This window comes from Salvelinus namaycush, chromosome 39, assembly GCF_016432855.1.
Source record: "Salvelinus namaycush isolate Seneca chromosome 39, SaNama_1.0, whole genome shotgun sequence".
Taxonomy (NCBI): domain Eukaryota; kingdom Metazoa; phylum Chordata; class Actinopteri; order Salmoniformes; family Salmonidae; genus Salvelinus; species Salvelinus namaycush.
This window is the reverse complement of record NC_052345.1, coordinates 5426444-5454431: the sequence shown is the minus strand read 5'-3', so window position 1 is coordinate 5454431 and position 27988 is coordinate 5426444. Positions and strand designations below refer to the sequence as shown.

Below are 27988 nucleotides of genomic sequence, written 5' to 3'. Positions count from 1 at the left end.
GGCCGTCCTGGCTCCTGCCCTATGGGCCATTCTGGCTCCTGCCCTATGGGCCATTCTGGCTCCTGCCCTATGGGCCGTCCTGGCTCCTGCCCTATGGGCCGTCCTGGCTCCTGCCCTATGGGCCGTCCTGGCTCCTGCCCTATGGGCCGTTCTCAAGCGAGGCTACTTACTTTACTTACTACAACTCAGGCTGCTACGTGTTGTTTTCATATTTCAGCTGAGAGTTCCCACTTAGCCACTTAGCAGGGGGGAGGAGAGGTCCCCAGATGTGAGAGCAATGGAGGGAGGGATGGTGGAGCTGGAGAACGACTGGGGGGGAGAAGAGGGAGAGGGGTTTGTTAGTAAGAGGGACCAGAATAAGCTGTCTGTTTGTTATGTTGGCCCCCCAGGGACCCTGAGGATAGACTCCTAGGGAACTCTGGACAGGCTCCATCTGGCTCCATGCTGAGTGGGTCAGAGAGATAACACACACACACACTCTGGACCAATCACTGGGGGATGACAGATCCAGAAAAACGTTCCTCTCTCTAGGATCACATCCTTAAAGTGGGCTATGGGGTAATGTTTCTGTTTATATATATCTCAAATTGGGATCAGCACTTTTCCTTGACCCATGAGACCTGAGATCAAGAAAATACTCCAGTTATAAGAGAACTAAAAGTGTGTGAATGTTTAAATGAGGCCTCTGACTGGACATCATACTGTACCACAAAGTAGTTCATGAAAAATGGAATACCACAGGCTATCTGCTGCTTTTTGGGGTCATTTTTCATGTCGTGAAAGATTCGATCTCACTATTTTGCTGAGAAAATCCCCCATGGTCTGAGTAATTCCTCATGAAACAAACAAAACTACCAACATGTGAGCAGAGAAAGAGAGAGAAAGAGAACGAGAAGAGAGAGTTTAGAGAGTAGAGCAGAGCAGATGGTTTCCCTCCTCTCCACTTTTCCTGCCGCTGCTCGGATGGACAGATCTGCCTGTTGTGAGGAAAGAAGGATCAAATGATTACTTCATCAGAATTCCAAGCAGCAACTCATACGGACAACTGATTCTCTCACTCCTCTCCCTGTACATGGCCCCGTACACACTCAGGTTGTACAACTGACGTACAACACATTTGACACAACTGTTTTAATACAGCAGAGAGTTTGTCTGCACAATTTTACTTAAACAAAGGTTGTCAAGAATCCTCACAATGGTTGTGTAAACGTTTTTGTGCAGTGAAGCTCTCCGTTGTCCCACAACAATACCAGTTGTAACACAACCGTTGTGTCAAATAACATGTGCATCAGTTGTACAACCTGAGTGTATACAGGGCCCCTGATTAGCATTTGACCTGCTTTGTGTCTTATTTTTTATATTCCCCACATCCATCCATCCACCCATCCTTGCTGACCACCCACCCTTGCTGACCACCTTCCACTAACTAGAAGCACTAGCATTTCACTACACTCGCATTAACAGCTGCTAACCATGTGTATGTGACCAATAAAATCTGATTTGATTTGACCCATCCGTCTCCCCACCCACCCATCCATCCACCCATCCTTCCATCTTTCCTTCCATCCACCCACCCATCCTTCCATCCACCCATCCTTCCATCCACTAACCACAAACTCTAAGGATATAAGGCTTCTTTGTAAATCAAAAACATGAGGCATATTTCTGCCTTTTTCTCAGCGATTGTTGATGTAGAAGATGTATTTAAAAACTTCCCATTTGTCTTTCCCTGTGGGAAGGGATTGAGGGAAGGGTGAGAGGATGGAAGGATGAGAGGATAGAGGGCAGATGTGGTTGGAGCGGTAGAGGAGAGGAGAGAGAGAGCATGGAGTTGCTTCAGGGGCCAAGGCTTACTTCTAAAATGCACTCTTTGTTTCTCTCTCTCACACACACACACACGCACACGCACGCGCGCACACGCACACGCACACGCACACGCACACACACACACACACACAACTGTATTGATTAACAATGTGTTGCTCAAAGAGAGATACAAACAAAGTGACTCCCTGCAGACTCTCTACAAGAGCTTCTCTTTACTATGACCTTTGCTGTGCTGCCATACAACCAATTCAGTGGCATAGTTTAAAAGCCTTTTCTTCACAAATAGTAAATAAATACATGGGCTCACAAGTGGGATGGAGTACAGTTTTCCACAAGCTGTCAGAAGTATTTGAATATTTTATTTTTATTTTTAATGTATCCTTTATTTAACTAGGCAAGTCAGTTAAGAACAAATTCTTATTTATTTTACAATGACGGCCTACCCCGGCCAAACCCGGACGACGCTGGGCCAATTGTACGGCGCCCTATGGGACTCCCAATCACAGCCGGATGTGATGCAGCCTGGCTGATAGTAATGGATGGATAGGTTCTGAAAAGAAGTTGAGCTATCAAGTGGAATAGAATAATCAAATGACACTAGCTGTGAACAAGTCTATCTGAAGAATAGAACAAAGCCCGTGCTTTTGAAAAAGAAGTGAGAGATTGTTTCATTATGGTTGTGTCTAGTAGGCTTAGAGTTAAGTTAATAGACTATGTAGTTACTGTGGATCAGCTATCTCAGAGCATATGATAATCTCCTGTTTATGACAATTGATTATTATTTGATGTGGATTAGGTCCTATTAAACAGTAGCCAACTGTCATTGTTAATTCAATCTAAAGATTGATAAAAGCGTCCAACTGAACCTATTTGCCACCCATTTCCCAGATCAAATAAATGTACAGTATAAACAGAGAGAGAGAGAGAGAGAGAGAGAGACACACACAGTCTTGTAACAAATATACATTTGCTAATGCACCTGTTTTTCGTTTTAAGTGCCACGCGACAAGGCTCATTCCCAGCTTAAATATTTGCTCGTCATGTAGGTTTAACATCCGCATTGTTCTTCTAGCTCTCCGAGGTGCATTAAATAACATGTACGAGTAACCACCTCTCTTAGATTACGTCCCAAATGGAAACCACTGCGTCCCAAATGGCCAATAGGGCTCTGGTCAAAAGAAGTGCACTATGTAGGGAATAGGGTGCGGTTTGGGAAGCATCCCTTTCAAGCTCTCTCATGTAGCGCAGCATAAACAGCACTCCAAAAACCAGCCCAAATACAACACCCCTCACTGTTTATATCCTCTCCTTCTTTGATAGATAGGAACATGAAGTTTGTATACGATAAAGAATATACTAATGCTCAATTTTACATCCTATTCATTTATGTTTTGTGTTTTTTTATATATTGTTGTCTACATTTACCCTTTTGTGGATCAGTGAAGTAATTTAAGATCAATCTTATGTTACATGTCTGTCTGGTATACTCATAACAGCAATGACATTTATATTGTGTGTTTTCCTTTAATCCTGTAACAGCAATGACACACAGCCTGGTATGTGACTGGTATCAACGTGAAACATGGTCAGTTGCTTTTTTTTCCAGGAAATACAATTATTTAGATGATGTACACAGTGTGTGTGTGCCACAGGAGGCTGCTGAGGGGAGGAAAGCTCGTAATAATGGCTGGAATGGAGTCAATGGAATGGCATCAACACATGGAAATCACAGGTTTAATGTATCTGATACCATTCCACCTATTCTGCTCCAGCCATTACCACGAGCCCATCCTCCTCAATTAAGGTGCCACCAACCAAATCAATTTAGAGTTTTCCTCTTTCTCAATATAAATTATTATAAAAACTTATTGCAAACAATAGAATGGTATATACAGTATATGGGGATACAACAATCCCAGCTCTGCAGATTTTGCCGCGACGAGACAGAATCATTAGATCTGTTTTGATACTGTCCATATGTAGCTTGTTTTTGGTTGCAGGTCCAGGAACGGATGAAGAATTGCAACATGTACCTGGAGTTAACTCTGGAGATAGGGTGATCTGAAAAGTCCTAGTCAATCGATCAATAATATAATAATACTCTAAGAAGAAATGTTTTTCTTTCATTTATAATTTATAGAAACTATGAGAATAGAAAGGTTCAGAACTTTTATGAAACGGCACAGGTGGAAAAATATATGGCAAATCAAAACTGGATGGTGTTCAGAGATAGATGGGAGGGAATGAGTGGAGCTGAAGGATGGGACTAAAAGCAAACAAAATATAACTAATGTAAAATATACTGTGTCTGTAAAATGTATATAGTATGTATAAGCTGGAAGTAGAAGCCTAAGTGTTGTTGTTCATTAGTTTACTTGTCACGCCCTGGCCTTAGTTATCTTTGTTTTCTTTATTATTTTAGTTAGGCCAGGGTGTGACATGGGGGATGTATGTGTTTTGTATTGTCTAGGGTTTTTTGTATGTTTATGGGGCAGTGTTTAGTCTAGGTGTATGTATGTCTATGGTTGCCTAGATTGGTTCTCAATTAGAGACAGCTGTCTATCGTTGTCTCTGATTGGGAGCCATATTTAGGCAGCCATAGTCATTAGGTAGGTTGTGGGTGATTGTCTATGTCTATGTCTATGTCGCCAGTGTCTGCATTTATCGTTTGTATAGCTTCACGGTCGTCGGTTTGTTGTTTTTGTTTAGTGTGTAAAGTGTTGTTTGTTTCGTCTTCATTAAAAAGAAGATGTATAGTTATCACGCTGCGCCTTGGTCCTCTTCTCTTCCACGTTACGACGATCGTGACATTACTCCAATTACGGGAGGGGTGTTAGGGTTAGGGGAAAATAATAAAGGAAAATATATATAAATAAATTATAATATATCTATATTTTTAACATAATATATACACTATATTTATACACTACCGGTCAAAAGTTTTAGAACACCTACTCATTCAAGGGTTTTTCTTTATCTTTTACTATTTTCTACATTGTAGAATAATAGTGAAGACATTAAAACTATGAAATAACACATATGGAATCATGTAGAAACCAAAAAAGTGTTAAACAAATCAAAATATATTTTATATTTGAGATTCTTCAAATAGCCACCCTTTGCCTTGATGACAACTTTGCACACTCTTGGCATTCTCTCAACCAACTTCACATGGAATGCTTTTCCAACAGTCTTGAAGGAGTTCCCGCATATGCTGAGCACTTGTTGGCTGCTTTTCCTTGACTCTACGGTCCGACTCATCCCAAACCATCTCAATTTGGTTGAGGTCGGGGGATTGTGGAGGCCAGGTCATCTGATGCAGCACTCCATCACTCTCCTTCTTGGTAAAATTGTCCTTACACAGCCTGGAGGTGTGTTGGGTCATTGTCGTGTTGAAAAACAAATCATAGTCCAAATCAAGCCCAAACCAGATGGGATGGCGTATCGCTACAGAATGCTGTGGTAGCCATGCTGGTTAAGTGTGCCTTGAATTCTAAATAAATCACAGACAGTGTCACCAACAAAGCACCCCCACACCATCACACCTCCTCCTCCATGCTTTACAGTGGGAAATACACATACATACACATACACAGATTCTGGGTTCGAGCCCAGGCTCTGTCGCAGCCGGCCGTGACCGTGAGGGCCACGGGCGGCGCACTATTGGCCCAGCGTCGTCCGGGTTAGGGAGGGTTTGGCCGGCAGGGATATCCTTGTCTCATCGCACATTAGCAACTCCTGTGGCGGGGCGGGCGCAGTGCACGCTGACACGGTCGCCAGGTGTACGGTGTTTCCTCTGACACATTGGTGCGGCTGGCTTCCGGGTTGGATGGGCATTGTGTCAAGAAGCAGTGCGGCTTGATTGGGTTGTGCTTCAGAGGACGCATGGCTCTCGACCTTCGCCTCTCCCGAGTCCGTACGGGAGTTGCAGCGACGAGACAAGACTGTAACTACTACCAATTGGATACCACGAAATTGGGGAGAAAAAAGGGGTGAAAAATCTAAAAAAATCTATTAAAAAATACACCGGCATAATGTCCATTGCTCGTGTTTCTTGGCCCAAGCAAGTCTCTTCTTCTTATTGGTGTCCTTTAGTAGTGGTTTCTTTGCAGTAATTCGATCATGAAGGCCTAATTCACAGTCTCCTCTGAACAGTTGATGTTGAGATGTGTCTGTTACTTGAACTCTGTGAAGCATTTATTTGGGCTGCAATTTCTGAGGCTGGTAATGAACTTATCCTCTGCAGCAGAAGTAACTCTGGGTCTTCCTTTCCTGTGGCAGTCCTCATGAGAGCCAGTTTCATCATAGCGCTTGATGGTTTTTGCGACTGCACTTGAATAAACTTTAAAAGTTCTTGAAATTTTCCGTATTGACTGACCTTCAAGTTTTAAAGTAATAATGAACTGTTGTTTTATTTGCTTATTTGAGCTGTTCTTGCCATAATATGGACTTGGTCTTTTATCAAATATGGCTATCTTCTGTATATCCCCCTACCTTGTCACAACACAACTGATTGACTCAAATGCATTAAGAAGGAAATAAATTCCACAAATTAACTTTTAAGAAGGCAAACCTGTTAATTGAAATGCATTCCAGGTGACTACCTCATGAAGCTGGTTGAGAGAACACCAAGAGTGTGCAAAGCTGTCATTAAGGCAAAGGGAGGCTACTTTGAAGAATCTCAAATATAAATATACTTGGATTTATTTAACACTTTTTTGGTTACTACATGATTCCATATGCGTTATTTCATTGTTTTTATGTCTTCACTATTATTCTACAATGTAGAAAATAGTACAAATAAAGAAATACACTTGAATGAGTAGGTGTTCTAAAACTTTTGACCGGTAGTGTATATGGGGGATTGGAAATGATGGAGACAATTAAATCTATCTGCAATATTAAAGCTGATCCACCCCCTAAAAATAAATGAAAAAATAAATCATTAAAATAAAGTGCCACCAACCTCCTGTGGTGTGTGTCTTTGCATCTCTCTCTCTCTCTCTCTCTCTCTCTCTCTCTAACACATACAGATGCACGTAAACACACACACACACACACACACACACACACACACACACACACACACACACACACACACACACACACACACACACACACACACACACACAGTGTCACAGGTTGTCGAACAGAGAGTGAGAATAGAGCGTGAGAAAGAGAGAGAGAGAGAGTGAGAGAGACAGAGACAGAGAGAGAGAGGGGAAACAACCCTTACAGAAAAAAACATTTCGAATTTCACTTGATCACATGTGAAGTGTTCCAAAAACACATTTTCATGTGATCACGTGGTCTTATGTAAAGTTTATATGATAATGTGACAACATGTAAACCAACGTGATAACATGGAACTATACGTGTTAATACATGTGATCACATGTGAAGTGTTCCAAATGAACATTTTCACATGATTTCACATGTGAAATTTCATGTGAAATCGTGTGATTTTCCACATGTGAAATTATGTTTTTTCTGTAAGGGAACTTGATGAATACTATAACATGAAGCTTAAATAACGCTGAAATGCACGTTCCTGACCTGTTTTCCTTTTTCTTGTATTTATTTAGTTGGTCAGGGCGTGAGTTGGGTGGGTTTGTCTATGTGTGATTTTCTATGTTGGGATGTTTGTGTTCGGCCGGGTATGATTCTCAATCAGAGACAGCTGTCAATCGTTGTCCCTGATTGAGAATCATACTTAGGCAGCCTGGGTTTCACGTGTGTTTTGTGGGTGTTTGTTTCCGTGTCTGTGTTTGTTGCACCACACGGTACTGTATCGGTTTATGCACTTCGTTTATTTGTTTAGTAATTCAGTATTCAGTTTCGTTTTAATAAATCATTATGAACACTAACCACTCTGCGTATTGGTCTGATCCGTCTCGCCTCTCCTCGTCTGAGGAGGAGAAAGAATATGACGATAGCTGTTACAGGTTGGATGTTTTTCTATTCAACTCCATTCTCATTGTCCCATGAGGGGGTGGCTAAATTAATATTGTCTTAACAACAGTACACACACACTCACACACACATACAGTACACTAGTTGCGGTCGGTGCCGTTTAAGATAAGGGAGGAAGATAATTGTTTTTATGAGCATGGCCTTATTTCCATTACAGCATATTGGATGACTGCCAGTCACATTCCATTCACCCACCTCAATGTAACATCGATAGGTTTAGGCTACTACATGATACATTTTCTCTATACCCATCATGAGGTTGCTACAACCTAGCCTATGAATGAAAGTTTACGACGTAGGTGCACAGGTCGAGAGAAACATTTGAGTAATCAAAGTGACAGACAGTGACACATTCAATATCACCTTGCACACACTTGCATGCATCTAGCGTGTAATCATTAGCCCAACAGTTCCAAACTATAGTTTCTATTGGAGAAATTCAGGTATGATTATCCCTGTTTCATTCCTTTTGCTTCCGTTTAAGAAACGTTTTCCAACCGAATTTGCGGAATGAATACACCCCTGATCACACGCAGACACGGTTCACTTTCATAGCAGCCACATACAAACAGCATGATCACTTTGCACGTGGTATAATTCCTTCTTGCATCTACGCACTCTCCTCCTCTCGCCCTTTGCTTGTGGACTTCAGTGCACAAAACATCAGCTGGTTGTGGCCATGCGGAAAAAAACTTTCCAAACCAAATCTTTATATCATAACCGCTAACCGCTACACACAGCCTAGATTGTTGCCACCTAATTAGCTAACATCATATTAGTCAACATAGCTATTGGAACTAACACATTAGTAAACTCACTACAATCATGCAGTACAGTGTAGTCAGCAAGCAGTTTAGCAGTTACACCGGCGGGCCCTGTTGGCAATAAATTAATAAAACCAAAAGCTTACCTTAACTTGGAAGAGTTCCAATGTTGGATAGCCATAGCCAGCTAGCTAACATAGCATCCCTTTTGGTTTGAGTAGGCTAAACTAGCTAGCTGCATTCTCTAGCTAAGTGAAAGTTAAAAAAAATAAAACGACATAGCTAGCTCTCTCTACTGCTTCTCATTCATTTTTAAATAAATACATTTGTTCAAAACTGTTCAACTATTGTCTTTCTCGCTTGGTTTCCTATTCCCTATGGGACCTTGTCAAAAGTAGTGCACTATATAGGGAAAGGTTGCAATTTGGGATGCAAACAATGTTCCTTTTTGGAAAAATAAATGTTCCTTTTTGAAAGAAAAGGTAATTTTCGATGTAATTACTCTTATTAAGCCATTTGGTTGGTCGGTCATGGACGACCCGAACCAACATTGGAGGATTTTACAGTTTTTTTTGTTACACTTATTGAAAACCCACACTGGTATTTGAGCATGAAGACATTAAAACACATGATCTACGACCCAAATGGCACCCCATTTCATTTTTAGTACCTTACATTTGACCAGGGCCCATAGGGCCTCCAGGCACAATATTGGCTGCTGTTTGGGATGCAGCCATTATCGTTGGCCACAGAAGGTTTTGTTCTCGCTTTTACAAAGGTCATACACTCCTACAGTACCAACATTCCAATGTAATTTACGCTAAACGTACCACTCCATAAGCCATTAGACCGATCACAGCCTGCACTTTCACACTACGTGAGTTATCAGAAGGGCTGGGATGTGCGTCTGTGTGTGTGTGTGAGACTTGTTTCCTCTACCTTCTTGCTTGTATCCGACTATGGTGATACCTTGTACATGTATGCCCCTGTTGCGTCATTACGTATGCTTGACACTGTGTATCATGGGACACTGAGGTTTATTACGAACACCAAAACCCTCACTCATCACTGTACCCTCTATATGACAATGGCTGGCCTTCCTTAGCTCTTCAGGGAGACAGAGACTATGTCATTGCTATGTTTTTATTTATAAGGCCATACTGAGACAGCTCCCATTTTACCTGTGAATCTACATTGTCCAGCAGGCTAATGGCAATTATCTCGTACGCTCACAGGAATGTATCTAAGGCCCGTACAGAGCTAGGTAAAAAAGCATTCCAGTAGCCCCCTCTGCCCCCTCTACTAGGAACGAGATACAAAAATACTTGAAAGTACAGGAGCTCGTCTCCTCAAATGATTTTACAGCTAGGGTAAAATCTGTTGTGGGAAATGATTTAGCGGGCTCTCAATGTTTTGACCCCTTATTTGAACCCCTCCTCCCAAACCCTATGTGTCTGTTCAATGTGTAAACTGATGTTTTTCAACTGTAGTGCTTTGTGTTGCTTTTTTGGCCAGGTCTCTCTTGGAAAACATATGTTTAATCTCAATGAGCCTAACCTGGTAAAATAAAGGTAAAATTATAAATTATATATATCTTTTTTTCATGTATTGTTCTGTTTGCTCTTTCTCAATAACACACACACACACACACAATACCTCAATATTTAACATTGCATTCACCGTTGACACATGCAAGAACTCCGAGTACAGTGCAAAAACAACAGAATTAGTCAGTCAGGTAAATGAAGACACATTTCAGTTGAATGAATTCAGTTGTGCAACTGACTAGGTATCCCCTTTCCCTTCCCTACTCCTATTCTCACGTTAGACAGCCACGCTTCACACTATCTGCCAACACTGTGTGTGTGTGTGTGTGTGTGTGTGTGTGTGTGTGTGTGTGTGTGTGTGTGTGTGTGTGTGTGTGTGTGTGTGTGTGTGTGTGTGTGTGTGTGTGTGTGTGTGTGTGATATGGTCACGCTTCATAGACCACTATAAGCCAAGCATGGGCAGTGTTCACACAGTTGTGTGTGTTGATTTATTACTGCTTGTTCAGTCTATTTAATCATCACAAAGTGCTACAGATCCTGCTCTATGTCCGGATAGGTTTAGAGTTTATCACGCCAACCTTATCAACTATGTACAGTTGAAGTCAGAAGTTTACATACACCTCAGCCAAATACATTTAAACTCAGTTTTTCACAATTCCTGACATTTAATCCTAGTAAAAATTCCCTGTCTTAGGTCAGTTAGGATCACCACTTTATTTTAAGAATGTGAAATGTCAGAATAATAGTAGAGAGAATGATTTATTTCAGCTTTTATTTCTTTCATCACATTCCCAGTGGGTCAGAAGTTTACATACACTCAATTAGTATTTGGTAGCATTGCCTTTAAATTGTTTAAGTTGGGTCAAACATTTTGGGTAGCCTTCCACAAGCTTCCCACAATAAGTTGGGTGAATTTTGGCCCATTCCTCCTGACAGAGCTGGTGTAACTGAGTCAGGTTTGTAGGCTTCCTTGCTCGCACACGGGTTTTCAGTTCTGCCCACAAATTTTCTATAGGATTGAGGTCAGGGCTTTGTGATGGCCACTCCAATACCTTGACTTTGTTGCCCTTAAGCCATTTTGCCACACCTTTGGAAGTATGCTTGGGGTCATCGTCCATTTGGAAGACCCATTTGCGACCAAGCTTTAACTTCCTGACTGATGTCTTGAGATGTTGCTTCAATATATCCACATAGTTTTCATTTCTCATGGTCATCTATTTTGTGAAGTGCAGCAGTCCCTCCCTGCAGCAAAGCACCCCCACAACATGATGCTGTCACCCCTGTGCTTCACAGTTGGGATGGTTTTCTTCGGCTTGCAAGCCTCCCCCTTTTTCCTCCAAACATAATGATGGTCATTATGACCAAACAGTTCTATTTTTGTTTCATCAGACCGGAGGACATTTCTCCAAAAAGTACGATCTTTGTACACATATGCAGTTGCAAACCATAGGCTGGCTTTTTTATGGCGGTTTTGGAGTAGTGGCTTCCTCCGTGCTGAGCGGCCTTTCAGGTTATATCGATATAGGACTAGTTTTATTGTGGATATAGATAATTTTGTACCTGTTTCCTCCAGCATCTTCACAAGGTCATTTGCTGTTGTTCTGGGATTGATTTGCACTTTTCGCACCAAAGTACGTTCATCTCTAGGAGACAGAACGGGTCTCCTTCCTGAGCGGTATGACGGCTGCGTGGTCCCATGGTGTTTATACTTGCGCATTATTGTTTGTACAGATGAACGTGGTACCTTCAGGCGTTTGTAAATTGCTCCCAAGGATGAACCAGACTTGTGGAGGTCTACAATTTTTTTCTGAGGTCTTGGCTGATTTATTTAGATTTTCCCATGACGTCATGCGAAGAGGCACTGTGTTGGTAGGCCTTGAAATGCATCCACAGATACACCTCCAATTGACTCAAATTATGTCAATTAGCCTATCGGAAGCTTCTAAAGCCATGACATCATTTTCTGGAATTTTCCAAGCTGTTTAAAGGCACAGTCAACTTAGTGTATGTAAACTTCTGACCAATTGGAATTGTGATACAGTGAATTATAAGTGAAATAATCTGTCTGTAAACAATTGTTGGAAAAATTACTTGTGTCATGCACAAAATAGATGTCCTAACCGACTTGCCAAAAATATAGTTTGTTAACATGAAATTTGTGGAGTGGTTGAAAAACGTGTTTTAATGACTCCAACCTAAGTGTACGTAAACTTCCGACTTCAACTGTATGTGTCATATGAGGACAGGATGGGCTGTGTGTGTGTGTGTGTGTGTGTGTGTGTGTGTGTGTGTGTGTGTGTGTGTGTGTGTGTGTGTGTGTGTGTGTGTGTGTGTGTGTGTGTGTGTGTGTGTGTGTGTGTGTGTGTGTGTGTGTGTGTGGTGTGTGAGTGTGCAGCGGACTAAAATCACTAATGGAACTCAAAGAAGAGAACTTTCCCCTTGAGTCGATTGACTCTAATCTAATTAGCTTAATACAAATAATCCTCATCAAAATCCATCCGTTTTAGATAGAGATATCTGTTTCTGCATGGGCTACTGTCCGCAGACCGTCAGCCTTCCATCTGCGGTGGAAGCTGGTAGAGCTACACCAGGAGACATCCCGGAAGTCTGTCTTCTCATGTAAATGTCTGTAGCGACCAAACAGTATGCGCTACAAACTAATATGACCCCACTGTAGAAAGAGGAGACTCTCACGAACGCCAAATGTAATGTTTCATCAAATTATTATTTTTGTTGGGTCCTAAAATTAAAACAATTCCTTGGTATGACCATCTTAAAACAATTACATATGTTAGCTTATTGGAAACCCAGCCCCGGGCCCTTAGACTCTCAGGGGTTTAACGGGAAAGAGCACGCCGCAAAGAACCAACAGCAGTGCCAGTAACAATAAACCATGTCTACAGGATGAAGCTGCCCCCACTGAGACAACCTCTGCAGGTCACCGATTGGCCTATTCAACCATCTCCAGACCAATAGCAAGCCAGACCCACACCACAACCCGAACACAGTATACTTGGAAGGAATCACACTGGACTAAGAGGGATACCAAAGGAAGGTGTGTGATTATGCACATCCACATGTGTGTGTGTGTGTGTGTGTGTGTGTGTGTGTGTGTGTGTGTGTGTGTGTGTGTGTGTGTGTGTGTGTGTGTGTGTGTGTGTGTGTGTGTGTGTGTGTGTGTGTGTGTGTGTGTGTGTGTGTGTGTGTGTGTAAAGGGCTTAATACGTAGACAGATTAGCTGTACATGTCAGCTTACTCTGAATTTCATGAAAACATGGTACTGAGTGTGCTAACAGGGTTTAAATTTGTCACGTTTTACTCAGTGGATACATTATATTTGCATACTCTCTACATGACATTTTTGCATAATTATTTCAAATGGGTAAAATGCTCCACAGCTCCAAGATGAAGGAACCCTTTGATTCTAACACAGCCGTGACGTACTATGTTCTTTGTGTACGTGACAGGAATGTGACAAACGTACAGTCACTGAACTCGACAACGCCATAAAGTACTCGAGGTTTCATTCTCAACTTCAAATGCGACGACTGTAAAGTTCAGGAATATGATCCGTTGAATGTTGGTTGAGTCCAAAACAACAGTCGTTCTTAACTGTGCTTCATACACCTATATTAAATAATAGGAATTTCAGTCTCAGTTACGTGTCGAACACATACATCTTGTTGAAAACAACATCTATTACACTGACTTATGCAAGTCCTTGACTCTACAGGACACAAAAATACTCATTTCCATCTTAAATTCAGCCTGACAACCAAACACACGTACACTCACTGAACTTGTACATAATCCATTAAACGCCAAGTCTAATTCATCAGTCTAAAACAACAGCCATTATGGTGATTCATATCAACACACAACACTGAGGGGGAGAACCAACCATCCATCCATAATGGAGTGGACCTGTAGCTGGCCCATTATCCCCACATTAGAACTTGGAGAAATGCCTTATTTGTCATGGTTACGTTTCCTGTCTGTCAGCGTGTTCTAGAACACGCAGCTCCAAATTACCCATGAGAGGGATACTTGGAGGGGTGTAATCACCCAGGTGCTACGACCTCCATTAGGTTCGCTAGTACACACACACACACAAGCGCATACGTGCACCGTGCATACAGAACACGTGCGCGAACACACAAGCAGGCATGTACACATATTTCTCTCTCTCTCGTGTACAGTATGTTCCATACTTGAGATATGAGATGACAGTGTGTGTGTGTGTGTGTGTGTGTGTGTGTGTGTGTGTGTGTGTGTGTGTGTGTGTGTGTGTGTGTGTGTGTGTGTGTGTGTGTGTGTGTGTGTGTGTAATAGTTGTGTTATGTTCAGCTAAGCCTTCCAGCCATTATGTTCAGTAAAGGGAAGGGTGAGGTACATTAGAAGGAGAGGTGACAGATGATTCCGACATCAGCGGCTGATTTGCGATGGACCTTTGTCAGACTCTTGGACTTCATCCACCTTTATCATCCTCCTCCACTAATGCTAGAGAGGGTTGAAAGGTCACTCGTTCACTGTTGTTGGCATTAGATCATCTACTATTATATTTTCACATTGTTTGTCAGTTGATGTAAAATGTATGGACCTGGTTGGTCATTTGAGCTCGTGGTGTGGTTATGAAATATGGACCCACCTGATGGAATTGTATCATCTATTAAAAAAAATGCGTTGTTTATTAGTTGTTATATGTGTATCTATGGACCCCGATGACCAGCTGCATTTGATCATATACTATAGATTTTAAGGAAACTAATCCTGAAAATCAAATTACAACCTTGTATGGCAGAAGAAGATTTGTACAAAAATCGAATAAGTATCTGGTAAGATGTTGAATGGTTTTCCTGATACAAGTGCCTTCGGAAAGTATTCAGACCCCTTGACTTTTTCCACATTTTGTTAAGTTACAGCCTTATTCTAAAATTGATTAAATTATTTTTTCCCCCTTATCAATCAACACACAATACCCCATAATGACAAAGCAAAAACTGTTTATCAAATTTAGGAAATGAAAAAAAAAAAGAAAAGGAAATTCAACATTAACGTAAGTATTCAGACCCTTTACTCAGTACTTTGTTGAAGCACCTTTGGCAGCAATTACAGCCTTGAGTCTTCTTGGGTATGACGCTACAAGCTTGGCACACCTGTATTTGGGGAGTTTCTCCCATTCTTCTCTGCAGATCCTCTCAAGCTCTGTCAGGTTGGATGGGGAGCGTTGCTGCACAGCTATTTTTAGGTCTCTCCAGAGACATTCGATCTGGTCCAAGTCCAGGGTCTGGCTAGGCCACTCAAGGACATTCAGATACTTGTCCCGAAGCCACTCCTGCATTGTCTTGGCTGTGTGCTTTGGCTCATTGTCCTGTTGGAAGGTGAACCTTCGCCCCAGTCTGAGGTCCTGAGCACTCTGGAGCAGGTTTTCATCAAGGATCTCTCTGTACTTTGCTCAGTTCATCTTTGCCTCAATCCTGATAAGTCTCCCAGTCCCTGCCACTGAAAAACATTCCCACAGCATGATGCTGCCACCACCATGCTTCACCGTAGGGATGGTGCCAGGTTTCCTCCAGACGTGACGTGTGGCATTCAGGCCAAAGAGTTCAATCTTGGTTTCATCAGACCAGAGAATCTTGTTTCTCATTGTCTGAGAGTCTTTAGGTGCCTTTTAGCAAACTCCAAGCAGGCTGTCATGTGCCTTTTACTGAGTAGTGGCCTCCATCTGGCCACTCTACCATTAAGGCCTGATTGGTGAAGTGCTGCAGAGATGGTTGTCCTTCTGGAAGGTTCTCCCATCTCCACAGAGGAATTCTAGAGCTCTGTCAGAGTAACCATCGGGTTCTTGGTCACCTCCCTGACCAAGGCCCTTCTCCCCCGATTGCTCAGTTTGGCCGGGCGGGCAGCTCTAGGAAGAGGATTGGTGGTTCGAAACTTCTACCATTTAGAAATTATGGAGGCCCCTGTGTTTTGGGGGACCTTCAATGCTGCAGAAATATTTTGGTACCCTTCCCCAGATCTGTGCCAAGAACAATTCCTTCGACCTCACGGCTTGGTTTTTGCTCTGACATGCACTGTCAACTGTGGGACCTTATATACACAGGTGTGTGCCTTTCCAAATCATGTCAAATCAATTGAATTTACCACAGGTGGACTCCAATCAAGTTGTAGAAACGTCTCAAGGATGATCAATGGACACACGATGCACCTGAGCTCAATTTCGAGTCCCATAGCAAATTGTCTGAATACTTATGTAAATCAAATATTTCTGGTTTTTGCTTTTAATAAATTTGCCAACATTTTTAAAAACCTGTTTTCGCTTTGTCTTCGTGGGGTATTGTGTGTAGATTGCTGAGGAAATTGTTTTATTTAATCAATTTAAGAATAAGGCTGTAACGTATCAAAATGTGGAAAAAGTCAAGGGGTCTGAATACTTTCTGAAGGCACTGTATGTCAGTGATGTAGTTGTTAACGTGTTAACTTATATGCCTTAAATGACGTACACAATTGATTACATGATTGAGGTGAATTTCCTACATAAACATGGTATGACATATTTGAGACAAAATATATTAATTACAGGAGTCATCTATGAATATTATAATATAATTGTATGTTCTGACAATGTCAATTCCACAAAATAAATGCTTTCCTTATAGGTTTCACGTTGTTTTTATAAGTTAACATATAAAAAACTATAAGAAAATTCCAATATTTGTATATACACTGAGTGTACAAAACATTAGGATCGTTGGGGCATGGACTCTACAAGGTGTCGAAAGCGTTCCACAGGGATGCTGGTCCATGTTGACTCCAGTGTTCCTCAGGGATGCTGGTCCATGTTGACTCCAATGCTTCCCACAGTTGTGTGAAGTTGACTGGATGTCTTTTGGGTGGTGGACCATCTTGATACACTCAGGAAACTGTTGAGCGTGAAAAACCCAGCAGTGTTTTAGTTCTTGATACACTCAAACCGGTGCTCCTGGCACCTACTACCATACCCTGTTCAGAGGCCCTTAAATCATTTGTCTTACGCCTTCCCCCTCTGAATGGCACACATACACAATTGTCTCAAGGCTTAAAAATCCTTCTTTAACCTGTTTCCCCCCTTCATCTATACTAACTGAAGTGGATTTAACAAGTGACATTTCTAAGGGATCATAGCTTTCACCTGGATTCACCTGGTCAGTCTGTCATAGAAAGAGCAGGTGTTCCTAATGTTTTGTACACTCAGTGTACATTTTCAGAGATGCGTTTCCATGGTTAAGGCTGGGCAACACCTCCTACTGGACAGTTAATGTATCTACGGTCTCCCTAACCTAGCCCTGCTTAGCTTTGATATTTGTCATTGTCGCTGACCAATGTGCTATCATGAGAATGATTGTTGAGAGATCTCCACTAAATAGAAATAGATTCACTGCTGCTATGAAAGTCATTCCTCCTCTTCTCCCTCCTCCTTCTACTTTCCCCCTTCCTCCTCCTGCTTCTCCTCCTTTTTCCTGCTCCTTCTCTTCCTCCTCCTTTCTTCAATACATCAGACAGTGTCCCATGTATGTGAGACCGTAGAAGGCTTAGCTTACACGTCTCTTGTATGTTTATATACAATACATGCAGCATTTTGTAAAGTATACATTTTATCTACTCATATAAGTGTATATTACAAGAACATTCTATGAACCTTGCATGTGTATTTGCTGCCATATGTACAAGTTTCAGGAAAACATAAGAATCTTGTTAAATTCACTTTTCCATATGGGCTGGCAGGTTGCATTTGGACAGCGTTTTTTATATTCACAGTGTATCTTGTCACTTTTCCATATGGGCTGGCAGGTTGCATTTGGACAGCGTTCTTTATATTCACAGTGTATCTTGTCACTTTTCCATATGGGCTGGCAGGTTGCATTTGGACAGCGTTTTTTATATTCACAGTGTATCTTGTCACTTTTCCATATGGGCTGGCAGGTTGCATTTGGACAGCGTTTTTTATATTCACAGTGTATCTTGTCACTTTTCCATATGGGCTGGCAGGTTGCATTTGGACAGCGTTTTTTATATTCACAGTGTATCTTGTCACTTTTCCATATGGGCTGGCAGGTTGCATTTGGACAGCGTTTTTTATATTCACAGTGTATCTTGTCACTTTTCCATATGGGCTGGCAGGTTGCATTTGGACAGCGTTTTTTATATTCACAGTGTATCTTGTCACTTTTCCATATGGGCTGGCAGGTTGCATTTGGACAGCGTTCTTTATATTCACAGTGTATCTTGTCACTTTTCCATATGGGCTGGCAGGTTGCATTTGGACAGCGTTCTTTATATTCACAGTGTATCTTGTCACTTTTCCATATGGGCTGGCAGGTTGCATTTGGACAGCGTTTTTTATATTCACAGTGTATCTTGTCACTTTTCCATATGGGCTGGCAGGTTGCATTTGGACAGCGTTTTTTATATTCACAGTGTATCTTGTCACTTTTCCATATGGGCTGGCAGGTTGCATTTGGACAGCGTTTTTTATATTCACAGTGTATCTTGTCACTTTTCCATATGGGCTGGCAGGTTGCATTTGGACAGCGTTCTTTATATTCACAGTGTATCTTGTCACTTTTCCATATGGGCTGGCAGGTTGCATTTGGACAGCGTTCTTTATATTCACAGTGTATCTTGTCACTTTTCCATATGGGCTGGCAGGTTGCATTTGGACAGCGTTCTTTATATTCACAGTGTATCTTGTCACTTTTCCATATGGGCTGGCAGGTTGCATTTGGACAGCGTTCTTTATATTCACAGTGTATCTTGTCACTTTTCCATATGGGCTGGCAGGTTGCATTTGGACAGCGTTCTTTATATTCACAGTGTATCTTGTCACTTTTCCATATGGGCTGGCAGGTTGCATTTGGACAGCGTTCTTTATATTCACAGTGTATCTTGTCACTTTTCCATATGGGCTGGCAGGTTGCATTTGGACAGCGTTCTTTATATTCACAGTGTATCTTGTCACTTTTCCATATGGGCTGGCAGGTTGCATTTGGACAGCGTTCTTTATATTCACAGTGTATCTTGTCACTTTTCCTTATTCCCATGCCCAGGATCTACCAGTGGAGGCAGGTGGGAAGAAATATAGGAGGACGGGCTCATTGGAGTGGAATAAATGGAACGGAGTCAAACATGTGGTTTTCATATGTTTGATGTTTGATACCGTTCCGTTGATTCCATTCCAGCCATTTCAATGAGCCCGTCCCTCTATAGCTCCTCCCACCAGCCTCCACTGGAATCTACCCACGACCCAAACCACCTCGAATTCCCAGTAACGTTATGCAGCAACGGCTCTTGGCCTCATCAATTGGGTTCAATCATCCAGCAATACTGGTCTTATACCCAAACACAGGCACGCAGGCATGCACTCACAGGCACTCATTCTCACACACACACACACACTAACATCCCCAAGCATAAGAAACAGGCAAACAACTCGACAAAAGAGATGAGGGAAGTTGAATGTGAATATGAATATGTCAATAAGTAGTTCTCATTAACTTAAGTTAATTAATTATTAATTATGATTACCATACATTTTCATCACATTCGGTAGGTAGACTACTTGACCTCAAATAGGTAAATACTTTTTTTGGGGGGAAAGGTGTATTGTGCCTATTAGAAAATACCGCTGGTCATTAGATCACTGTACCAGACAGAACATTTAGAATGTTACATTTCCTCTTCTCCCCTCTCCCCTCCTCCCTTTATCTCTCCCCTCCTCTCCGTCGCCTATGCTGTCCTGTCCTCATCTCCCTCGCCTCTCCTAAATTATTGATCTTCCTGGCAGCAATACTGAGAGAGGAGATGTATTGGGTCTATGGGTGAAGGTTAGAATGTGCAAATGAGGTGCGATGCGAGTCGTTAACAGAAGGGTGTGTGTGTGTGTGTGTGTGTGTGTATGTGTGTGTGTATGTCAATGCCAATAAATTTGTCTGGATGGTACATTGGGTTCTTTAGTTTGTTCTCTGGACTGACATGAAAGAGCACAGAATATGTTATCATAAATATCCATGTGTCTTTATGCTACTGGAAATATCATCCACGTTTTGGCACGCCTGCCTTCTCCATGAAATGACTAAACAACAGTTGAAGAATATCTGATCTGTCTGCACAGACAGATCATACAGGCTATTCTGTGTCTCTCTGCAAACTCTCTTTCTCCCATAAACTGTTTTCAAAAATGATCTCAAAGTGATGGTGCTATTTCCTGTGTTTGCGCCGGCTCACGCACAGCATCGCAAGAAACCCACAGCGGAATCACAATTCTCCACAACCTCCAATTTCATGTAAACGGTAACCAAGCAACCCACGGAAACACAATTATCATTCATGCGGGTTGAGCATTCACTTTTTATACCATTTTCCTTTCCTCCCTTGCTCCCCCCACTCAATTTACAGAGTTAGCATCCCAAATGGCACCCTATTGCCTATATAGTGCACTACTTTTGACCAGAACCCTATGGGCCCTAGTGCACCATATAGTGAATAGGTGACCATTTGGGACGAAGGCGAACATAAAAGCGGTATTTGAATAAAGGGAGAGGTATTGTCAATACCCGTGGGGAAATGGCGGTAAATGTAATTTCCTGCAATTTACACCTAGCAGCATCAAACAGACAGATAGTCCTACCTGTCTGTCTTGTTCTGAAAGGGGGGTGGAATCAACAATGTTCTATGGTGAAGCAGGTGACAGGAGACACTTGTCCACAGATTTGAAAGACACATTACAAAGTCTATATTGGAGAGAAAGACAACGAGAGAAGGGGAGGGTAAAATAGAGAGAAAGATGGATGGGGAAGGAGGATAAGAGAGAGACTGAGGTAGAGAAAGAAAGAGATGGGTAGAGAAAGAAAGAGAGAGAGATACAATAGAGAAAATATAGCAAGAGAACAAAAATGGGCGAGAATGTAAGGGGAACCCCCCCCCCCCCCGTAGCATTGTTAGCGCGGCTCATATAGATTAGCCTGATTCTGCTGGCTCATTTGGCAGCTCTAGTAGGTCTAGTACACGTTGTACACACACACATACACACTGCTTCATTTGGCAGCTCTAGAAGGTACTCTGTACTCCTGTTCTTCTGGGTCTGGTTCATTATGCATCAAATGTTTCAACAACAAAAAAACAGACTGAAATGGAAGGTCTTTACCTGAACTTGTCCAATAAGAAATGCTCGTTTTAGTTTCCGGTTGCAAAACATTTTGCTACAGTGTGCCAAATGAATATGAACCTGTACTCCTGTCCCCATCCCCAGTCCCAATCCGTGGGTGGACACTTCCTGATTAAACAGATTGGGTAAACACTGGCGAGCTAGGAGGCAGGCGGCTGACTCCCAATTGGCACCCTATTCACTATACAGGCCCATGGGGCTCTGGTCAAAGGAAGTGCACGATATAGGGAATAGGGTGTCATTTGGGATGCAACCCCTGCTCCATGAATAGGGTTAGGATGTCCTGTACATAACGTGACACATGGTGAAGAGTTTAGAAAAGAGTAGGGCGTCTAGACAGCTCGCTCTCTCTTTCCCTCTCCCTTTCTTTTGCTCACTCACTCTACCACTTTCTGTCGCTCCACCTCTTGCTTTCTAAAACCAACAACATAGTTTGTAAGGGAGGAGACTTGGGCATTAGACCAATTTTAGAATCAGAGGAGGGGTGGTAGGAATATCTTTTTGTTTGGGGAGCTATCTACAGTATCACAGTGACATGGAAGGAGCAGCTTGTTCTGGCCTTGTGAGTGGTGTTACAGACAGAAAGAGCAAGAGAGAGAGGGAGAGAGAGAAAGAGGTACTGGGACTCACAAACAAAAACAGACCCCACAAAGCCCCAGGACTGCAATACAATTAGACCCAACCAAATCATGAGAAAACAAAAAGATAATTACTTGACACAAAAACTGAGCAAACTGGAAAGCAATTTGGCACTAAACAGAGAGTAGACAGTAGCAGAATTCCTGACAACTGTGACTGACCCAAAATTAAGAAAAGCTTGACTTTGTACAGACTCTGTCACACCCTGATCTGTTCCACCTGTCTCGTGCTTGTCTCCACCCCCGACCAGGTGTCTCCTATTTTCCCCATTATCCCTTGTGTATTTATACCTGCGTTTTCTGTCGGTCTTGTCTCGTCAAGTAGTCCCAGCGTGTTTTTCCTTCTCTCTGGTCTTTACGGTTCCCTTTCATCACATTTCCAGTGGGTCAGAAGTTTACATACACTCAATTAGTATTTGGTAGCATTGCCTTTAAATTGTTTCATTTCGGTTAGCCTTCCACAAGCTTCCCACAATAAGTTGGGTGAATTTTGTCCCATTCCTCCTGACAGAGCTGGTGTAACTGAGTCAGGTTTGTAGGCCTCCTTGCTCGCACACGCGTTTTCAGTTCTGCCCACAAATTTTCTATAGGATTGAGGTCAGGGCTTTGTGATGGCCACTCCAATAGCTTGACTTTGTTGTCCTTAAGCCATTTTGCCACACCTTTGGAAGTATGCTTGGGGTCATTGTCCATTTGGAAGACCCATTTGTGACCAAGCTTTAACTTCCTGACTGATGTCTTGAGATGTTGCTTCAATATATCCACATAATTTTCTTCCCTCATGATGCCATCTATTTTGTGAAGTGCAGCAGTCCTTCCTGCAGCAAAGCACCACCACAACATGATGCTGCCAACCACGTGCTTCACAGTTGGGATGGTGTTCTTCGGCTTGCAAGCCTCCCCCTTTTTCCTCCAAACATAACGATGGTCATTATAGCCAAACAGTTATATTTTTGTTTCATCAGACCAGAGGATATTTCTCCAAAAAGTACAATCTTTGTCCCCATGTGCAGTTGCAAACCGTAGTCTGGCTTTTTTATGGCGGTTTTGGAGCAGTGGCTTCTTCCTTGCTGAGCGGCCTTTCAGGTTATGTCGATATAGGACTAGTTTTACTGTGGATATAGATACTTTTGTACCTGTTTCCTCCAGCATCTTCACAAGGTCCTTTGCTGCTGTTCTGGGATTGATTTGCACTTTTCGCACCAAACTATGTTCATCTCTAGGAGACAGAAAGTGTCTCCTTCCTGAGTGGTGTGACGGCTGCGTGGTCCCATGGTGTTTATACTTGCGTACTATTGTTTGTACAGATGAACGTGGTACCTTCAGGCGTTTGGAAATTGCTCCCAAGGATGAACCAGACTTGTGGAGGTCTACAAAAAAAATTCTGAGGTCTTGGCTGATTTATTTTGATTTTCCCATGATGTCAAGCAAAGAGGCACTGAGTTTGAAGGTAGGCCTTGAAATACATCCACAGGTACAACTCCAATTGACTCAAATGATGTCAATTAGAAGCTTCTAAAGCCATGACATCATTTTCTGGAATTTTCCAAGCTGTTTAAATATGTATGTATGTAAACATCTGACCAACTGGAATTGTGATACAGTGAATGATAAGTGAAATAATCTTTCTGTAAACAATTGTTGGAAAAATGACTTGTGTCATGCACAAAGTAGATGTCCTAACCGACTTGCCAAAACTATAGTTTGTTAACAAGAAATTTGTGGAGTGGTTGAAAAACGTGTTTTAATGACTCCAACCTAAGTGTACGTAAACTTCCGACTTCAACTGTATCTAATACCTCTGAGACTCGAACCATCTGCCTCCTGTGTCTGCATCTGGGTCTCATCCTGTGTCTGCATCTGGGTCTCATCCTGTGTCTGCATCTGGGTCTCATCCTGTGTCTGCATCTGGGTCTCATCCTGTGTCTGCATCTGGGTCTCATCCTGTGTCTGCATCTGGGTCTCATCCTGTGTCTGCATCTGGATCTCATCATGTGTCGTTGTAGACTCAGTGAGCATAGCCTTCTTATTGATAGAGGCCGCTGTAGGCAGACCTGGCTCTCAAGAGAAGACAGACTATGTGCACAAATGAGATGAAATCTAAGCTGCACTTCCTAACCTCCTGCCAAATGGATGACCATATTAGAGACAGATATTTCCCTCAGATTACACAGACCCAGAAAGAATTTGAAAACAAATCCAATTTTGATAAACTCCCATATCTATTAGGTGTGCAACCACAGCAGCAAGATTTGTGACCTGTTGCCACAAGTAAAGGGCAACCAGTGGAGCACAAACACCACTGTAATTACAACCTATTTATATCGGTTTATTCATTTTCCCTTTCGTACTTCAACTATTTGCACATTGTTACAACACTGCACATAGCCAATAATGTCATTTGAAATGTCTATATTATTTCAAAACTTTTGTGAGGGTAATGTTATCTATTCATTTCTGATGGTTTATTTTCCTTTTGTTCATTATCCATTTCACTTGCCATGGTAATGTAAACATATGTTTCCTATGCCTGTAAAGCCCTTTGAATCAAATTGAATTAAAGGACAGTGTGTGTAAGAGAGATAAAGACAGTGTGAGAGAGAGAAATCCATGTACACAAACAACAAGTGTGCAGTTAAAATTGGCAAAAAACACACATTTCTTCCCACAGGGCCGTGGGGTGACACAGGGATGCAGCTTAAGCCCCACCCTCTTCAACATATATATCAACAAATTGGCGAGGGCACTAGAACAGTATGCAGCACCCGGCCTCACCCTACTAGAATCTGAAGTCAAAGGGTCGACTGTTTGATGATGATCTGGTGCTTCTGTCACCAACCAAGGAGGGTCTACAGCAGCACCTAGATCTTCTGCACAGATTCTGACAGACCTGGGCCCTGACAGTAAATCTCAGTAAGACAAAAATAATGGTGTTCCAAAAAAGGTCCAGTCGCCAGGACCACAAATACAAATTCCATCTCGACACCGTTGCCCTAGAGCACACAAAAAACTATACATACCTTGACCTAAACATCAGCGCCACAGGTAACTTCCACAAAGCTGTGAACGACCTGAGAGACAAGGCAAGAAGGGCCTTCTATGCCATCAAAAGGAACATAAAATGTGACATAACAATTAGGATCTGGCTAAAAATACTTGAATCGCTTATAGAACCCATTGCCCTTTATGGTTGTGAGGTCTGGGGTCCGCTCACCAACCAAGAATTCACAAAATGGGACAAATACCAAATTGAGACTCTGCATGCAGAATTCTGCAAAAATATCCTCAGTGTATAACGTAAAACACCAAATAATGCATGCAGAGCAGAATTAACCCGATAATTATCAAAATACTGGGAAAAAAACGTTAAATTCTACAACCACCTAAAAGGAGTCGACTCCCAAATCTTCCATAACAATGCCAATACCTACAGAGAGATGAACCTGGAGAAGAGTCCCCTAAGCAAGTTGGTCGTGGGGCTCCGTTCACAAACACAAACAGACCCCACAGAGCCCCAGGACAGCATCACAATTAGACCCAACCAAATCATGAGAAAACAAAAAGATAATTACTTGACACATTAGAAAGAATTAACAGAAAAACTGCGCAAACTAGAATGTTATTTGGCCTTAAACAGAGAGTAGACAGTGGCAAAATACCTGACCACTGACTGATCCAAACTTAAGGAAAGCTTTGCCTATGTAGAGACTCAGTGAGCATAGCCTTGCTATTGAGAAAGGCCACAGTAGGCAGACCTGGCTCTCAAGAGAAGACAGGCTATGTGCACACTGCCAACAAAATGAGGTGGAAACTGAGCTGCACTTCCTAACCTCCTGCCAAATGTATGACCATATTAGAGACACATATTTCCCTCAGATTACACAGATCCACAAAGAATTTGAAAATAAACCCAATTTTGATAAACTCCCATATCTATTGGGTGAAATACCACAGTGTGCCATCACAGCAGCAAGATTTGTGCTCTGTTGCCACAAGAAAAGGGCAACCAGTGAAGAACAAACACCATTGTAAAAACAACCCATATTTATGTTTATTTATTTTCCTTTTTGTACCTTAACCATTTGCACATCGTTACAACACTGTATATACACATAATATGACACTGTAATGTCTTTATTCTTTTGGAACTTCTGTGAGTAAAATGTTTACTGTTCATTTTTATTGTTTATTTCACTTTTGTAAATTATCTACTTCACTTGCTTTGGCAATGTTAACATATGTTTCCCATGCCAATAAAGCAGAGATAGTTAGTGTGAGAGAGAGAGAGAGAGAGAGAGTCAGCCCAAATGACCACTTCTACTGTAGTCTTCCCAGGGGTTTCCAGGCTAACCAAGAGAGTAAGGATTTTGTGGTTTCCCTTTGTCATCAAGGGTTCAAGATCTGCCAACTGCTCACATGGACACTAGAATGCTATCCGCTCGAAGGCCGTCCCATGATCTACTGTCCCAACAATGTTGTGAATCTCTAGTTTACACTGAGTGTCTGTGAATCCCATCAGCACAGTCTTCTTCTCCTCATTTCTCTCTTTCACCTTCATCCCCAGAAGGGAGGAGCAGCGTATTGATTTCTGCAGGTCAGACCCTGCCAGACACACCTTCTGTACAGGATCATTGGGAGGCTGTTCTTTGTCCACCAGGTAGAAGCGATAACCTCCTGGGGCCTCAGCCAGATAGAGGCCCTTTCCAACCTGAGTGAGGGGCCAACCAAGCCGCTTAGCATTGCTGACAGCCTGGCTAGACTGCAGAGTCAAACCGAGGAAGTCGTTGCCTAGGCGATATCCTCCCACTCCATAATTGTAGATCAGTTCAGCCACGAAGTCATCATCCTCTGGCCCAAAGCCGACCATTGTCTTGGTCCATTTTCCATCATAAGGGCCCTTACAAGTTGCCTTCTTTAAACTCTTTGTGACGCAAATATTGTGACGCAAAATCTTCATGCCGAGCACATCTCGGTAAAAAGGTGGCCGTTTTGCTTCTGTCACCCACTTTGAAAATGAAATGCAAGGCTCGCCTCAAAGCCAATGTAATCCAAGTGAGTTTGCTGTGTATTGTACGATTATATATCACGCTCAGTTTGTCTACGTTGATTGAGGATCCTTGCAATTGATTGCCGTATAGAAAAGAGAAAGGAAAAAACAGAAGAAACCACAGAGAACTGAGAGAAAAAACACCCTATGAGGCATGATCATCATCATTGTTTTAATTTTCTCTTAACCGTGCCACGTTTCCCACTACCTTTTTCTGCCATGACAGCAGTAACACATTTCCTCAAGCGGAACCGCTTCTTCTCACTCAGCTGGTCTAACCCCACCGTCTCCTGTAACACCACAACTGACCTCACAAACTTATCAACATCAAAGAAATCTGCCAATTTGACAGATTTCCCAAAAGTCTGATCCAGGAACCCATTTACATCCGCTAAATTGTAAATTGAGTCGTCACCAGCTGCTATCATATCAACAGAGATGTCCATATCCTTCTCCTGATTCTCCTCAACTGAGGCCACAGACCCCTGACTCCCCTCAGCCACATCCCTCTGAACACTCCCCACTTGCACCCCATCACTCGTACCGGGCATCTCCTCTACTACCTGGGAAACTGGCCCCACCTGAACCCCATTACCCGTAGTGGACATCTCCTCCACTACCTGGGAGACTAGCTCCACCTTAACCCCATCACTCGTACCGGGCATCTCCTCCACTACCTGGGAGACTGGCCCCACCTGAACCCCATTACCCGTAGTGGACATCTCCTCCACTACCTGGGAGACTAGCTCCACCTTAACCCCATCACTCGTACTGGGCATCTCCTCACCAGTCTGGGGAATTGCCTCCCCAAATCCATCCTTACCTCCTACAACAATATTTTTCTGCTGCATAACACACGCTATGTTCCCCTCTGGTACAAGCTGCAACTCCGTACCCTCAACACGGACAGCTTGTTCCTCAGCAACAGGTGCTTGTGACTGCTCTATCACTGTCGGACCACCTCTCTCTACATCAGTGGGCCCAGGCAT

At 42.5% G+C, this 27988-nt stretch overlaps 1 pseudogene; it reads right to left on the bottom strand.

Moving 5' to 3' along the window:
* Window positions 1-231: 231 nt before the first annotated feature.
* LOC120032476 lies at window positions 232-27988 on the bottom strand (annotated as a pseudogene).